Genomic DNA, 4,769 nt, shown 5'->3' on the forward strand with positions numbered 1-4,769 from the left:
AAGAGATTCCATACATCTTTCCTTCTTTGATCTATTTGAACACCAAAAAGTATCCTTAGGTGAGGGCACCCTTACTGGGGCTTGACATAACATTTGCAAAGTCTTTGTAGTTAAATATATTCATATATCTTTATCTCATTTAACCTTTTTTAAATGTCTGATCTTATTTTTTGTGTATGTTACTCTTAGAAAATCCTATTTTTGGCTGGACTCAGACTTAGATATAAATGCTCTCAAAATTTGGCCTCCTTCATTTTCTTGTCCAAAAATTTATCAAATTCTGCAACCCCACCCTTATTTTTCTTGGTATACCATTTCTTCAGAGCAATTCACTGATGTTTGCATTGCAGGACAAGTGGAGTAATAAAACACTGAACCTTGAATAATTTAACCCTGGGTTTCTTACCTTCTTTGTGCAGGGGCTTCCTTATAACACACCAGTGGGCATCATTTTCTTTAGAGAATTTTTGAAAATTTGCAAATTCTGCTAGTTCAATTGGGGCTGCAGTGACAAAGAGCAGTATATCAGTATTAGTCAGTTCAGGGATAGAAATCTTATTTTTTTTAAACAACAACCAAGTTGAGAACAGTCATACTGGTGTTTACAGTGAAAGCTTGAACAAATTTGTGCTTCCTTTCTCCAGTTCTCCTGGGTCTATAACAGGAATTTCTCTACTCAGACATAGTTATGGTCAAGACAGCCTACTTCATGTGGAAACCTTGTTTGCTGAACTGGACCATACTTTCCACTCTTCACTAGAGCATCAGCAGCAACTTCTGTGTCCATACCTTTCTCATAAAGGTATGTTGTTTAGCATTCATCATCCACTGCAGTAATTTTCCAGCAGCTGGTGACTGGGAAGGAGATTTTCAGTTTCATCCTGAAACAGCTGATCATGTCCAAGATGCCCTGAAAAAGAGACAACCTCATTTCATCTTTCCTACAGTCCTTTACTGTACATCACTCTCTTATGCATGAGAAACAGAAGCAGAGAGATTTTTCTCAAAGTTTTTCATTCCATAAACGGTAAAAACAAGATTTGAAACTATGTCTCTGCTGCCACAGACAACTCTCCTTCCACTGCATGAACCTGCCATCTTTAGATAAATAGGTGGGGATGGAACAAAGGCCTAAAACTGTTAAAACACTTGCCAAAATTCACACAGCTACCAAATAGCAAAGCCAGGATTTGAAGCCAGTCTTTCTGACTCCAGGCCCTAAACTCTTAAGCACCTTGATGACTAGGATTTCAAATCTTTTCACATAGGTAGATATGAATCTGGAGCTCAAATATATCCTGGGAAAGGAATTATATAAATTTATAATTATTGAGAAAAAATAAAAGAAAATAATTAATATTCCTAATAAAAATGAATCCTCCTAGCATACAAGGCTGCCAAGTATGGAGGTGTAGTTTAAGGGAAGGGCCAGGAACCTCTGTGTGCACTCCAACACTGTGTGTGTGTGTGTGGGGAGGAGTCAAGATGGCGGAGAAGTAGCAGGCTCAGACTACATCAACTAGCAGGAGATCAGCTAGATAGCTTATCTAAAGATTGCAAACACCTGCAAATCCATTGGGAGATCAAAGAGAAGAAGAACAGCAATTATGGAAAGAGAAAAACAACCACTTTCTGAAAGGTAGGACTGGCGGAGAAGTGAATCCAAAGCGACAGGAAGATAGACCCCGGGGGGAGGGGCCGGCTCCCGGCAAGCGGCGGAGCAACAGAGCACAAAATCAGGACTTTTTTTTTTTTTTTTAAAGATTTTATTTATTTATTTGAGAGGGAGAGACAGTGAGAGAGAGCATGAGCTAGGAGAAGGTCAGAGGGAGAAGCAGACTCCCCATGGAGCTGGGAGCCCGATGTGGGACTCGATTCCAGGACTCTGGGATCGTGACCTGAGGTGAAGGCAGTTGTCCAACCAACTGAGCCACCCAGGCGTCCCCAAAATCAGGACTTTTAAAAGTCTGTTCCACTGAGGGACATCACTCCAGAGGCTAAACGGGGGCGAAGCCCACGCAGGGTCAGCGTGGCCTCAGGTCCCGCAGGGTCACAGAAGGATGGGGGTGTCTGAGTGTCGCAGAGCTTGCGGGTATTGGAACGGGAAAACCGGCTACAGAGACAGAGCCGACAGTAAGATCACAGCTCAGTGTTACCTTGAACTGGTCGCAGGCTCAGTGAGCTCGGAGCGTGGCTGGAGGTCAGGTAGACGGGAGTAACTGGGCGCTGTTCTCTGGGGGTGCACTGAGTTGTGGGCTCTCGGTTCCTCCGGGCTGGAGACCAGGAGGCTGCCATTTGTATTACCGTCCTCCAGAACTCTATGGAAAGCGCTGAGGGAACAAAAGCTTCTGAAAGCAAACCCGAGCAGATTACTCAGCCCGGCCCCTGGTAAGGGCGGTGCAATTCCGCCTGGGGCAAAGACACTTGAGAATCACTACACCAGGCCCCTCCCCCAGAAGATCAACAAGAAATCCAGCCAAGACCAAGTTCACCTACCAAGGAGTGCGGTTTCAATACCAAGGAGAGCAGCAGAATTCCAGAGGAGGAGAAAGCAAAGCACGGAACTCATGGCTTTTTCCCTGTGATTTTTTTTAGTCTTGCAGTTAATTTAATTTTTTTCTTTTTCATTTTTTGGTTTTTTTCTCACCTTCTGGTAAATTTTTTTTTTAACTTTTACCCTTTTTAAACGTTTTTTAACTAGTTTATCTAATATATATATTTTTTCCTTTTTATATTTTTCTTTATTCGTTTTCTTTTTCTTAATTATTTTCTTTTCTTTCTCTCTTTCTTTCTTTCTTTCTTTCTTTATTTATTTTTGAACCTCTTTTTATCCCCTTTCTCCCACCTCACGATTTGGGATCTCTTCTGATTTGGTTAAAGCATATTTTCCACCCTTTTAGTATTTTACTTGCTCCTTCATATACTCTTATCTGGACAAAATGACAAGGCAGAAAAATTCACCACAAAAAAGAGAACAAGAGGCAGTACCGAAGGCTAGGGACCTAATCAATACAGACATTGGTAATATGTCAGATCTAGAGTTCAGAATGACAATTCCCAAGGTTCTAGCCAGGCTCGAAAAAGGCATGGAAGATATTAGAGAAACCCTCTCGAGAGATATAAAAGTCCTTTCTGGAGAAATAAAAGAACTAAAATCTAACCAAGTTGAAATCAAAAAAGCTATTAATGAGGAGCAATAAAAAATGGAGGCTCTCACTGCTAGGATAAATGAGGCAGAAGAAAGAATTGGTGATATAGAAGACCAAATGACAGAGAATAAAGAAGCTGAGCAAAAGAGGGACAAACAGCTACTGGACCACGAGGGGAGAATTCGAGAGATAAGTGACACCATAAGACGAAACAACATTAGAATAATTGGGATTCCAGAAGAAGAAGAAAGAGAGAGGGGAGCAGAAGGTATACTGGAGAGAATTATTGGGGAGATTTTCCCCAATATGGCAAAGGGAACGAGCATCAAAATTCAGGAGGTGCAGAGAACGCCCCTCAAAATCAATAAGAATAGGCCCACACCCCGTCACCTAATAGTAAAATTTACAAGTCTCAGTGACAAAGAGAAAATCCTGAAAGCAGCCCGGGAAAAGAAGTCTGTAACATACAATGGTAAAACTATTAGATTGGAAGCTGACTTATCCACAGAGACCGGACAAGCCAGAAAGAGGTGGCATGATATTTTCAGAGCACTAAATGAGAAAAACATGCAGCCAAGAATACTATATCCAGCTAGGCTATCATTGAAAATAGGAGAGATTAAAAGCTTCCAGGACAAACAAAAACTGAAAGAATTTGCAAACACCAAACCAGCTCTACAGGAAATATTGAAAGGGGTCCTCTAAGCAAAGAGAGAGCCTACAAGTGGTAGATCAGAAAGGAACAGAGACAATATGCAGTAACAGTCACCTTACAGGCAATACAATGGCACTAAGTTCATATCTCTCAATAGTTACCCTGAATGTTAATGGGCTAAATGCCCCAATCAAAAGACACAGGGTATCAGAATGGATAAAAAAACAAAACCCATCTGTATGATGCCTCCAAGAAACTCATTTTAAGCCCAAAGACACCTCCAGATTTAAAGTGAGGGGGTGGAAAAGAATTTACCATGCTAATGGACATCAGAAGAAAGCAGGAGTAGCAATCCTTATATATGATCAATTAGATTTTAAGCCAAAGACTATAATAAGAGATGAGGAAGGACACTATATCATACTCAAAGGGTCTGTGTGTGTGTGTGGTACTGTGTGTGTGGATGTACCTGAATGTGGATATAGGAAGGGAGCTGAGGTGCTCTGATGGAAACAGGCGTGCTGAAGTTGGGAAATACGCCTGGGTCTGATACCTGATGGACAAACACAAGCAAGTTCAACTAGTGCAGTGAAAAGCAAGGTCCAAGCTCCAGTAGGATCAGAAACCAAGAATTAAGGTAAGAATTTATGATCATAACCAGAGTTGGAGAGGATGCTCTGTGTATTATTTTGTAAATATGTTGTGTTCTACTTTGTGGATATAGAAATTGAAGTTGAGAAAATATAGACACATTGCCCAGTGCCAGAGACAGAATGTGGCAGAACAAAGATTCAAACCTCTTCAAGTAGCAAGATGAAGACAAACACTTCCATGAGTAGGAGAGTTCAGATGAATCTAGACTATTGGGAAATTTACCAAGGTTCGGTGAAAGCAGAGGGCCAGTTGCCCTTACCATGGCCTTCAAAAGGAAATACTCACATCTGGCATCCTATTGTCACATTCTG

The 4,769-nt window shown here is 41.3% G+C and overlaps 1 long non-coding RNA gene across 1 annotated transcript; it reads right to left on the minus strand.

Annotated features, from left to right (window-relative positions):
- Positions 1–211: 211 nt before the first annotated feature.
- LOC132008833 (uncharacterized) lies at positions 212–3,069 on the minus strand. The gene is made up of 3 exons (XR_009401737.1): positions 2,157–3,069; positions 790–910; positions 212–502 (listed from the first exon to the last, which is right to left on the minus strand). It is a non-coding gene; the product is annotated as an uncharacterized LOC132008833 (long non-coding RNA).
- Between the last annotated feature and the right edge of the window lie 1,700 nt (positions 3,070–4,769).

The sequence above is a fragment of the Mustela nigripes genome, unplaced genomic scaffold (genome assembly GCF_022355385.1).
Source record: "Mustela nigripes isolate SB6536 unplaced genomic scaffold, MUSNIG.SB6536 HiC_scaffold_1506, whole genome shotgun sequence".
Lineage (NCBI taxonomy): Eukaryota > Metazoa > Chordata > Mammalia > Carnivora > Mustelidae > Mustela > Mustela nigripes.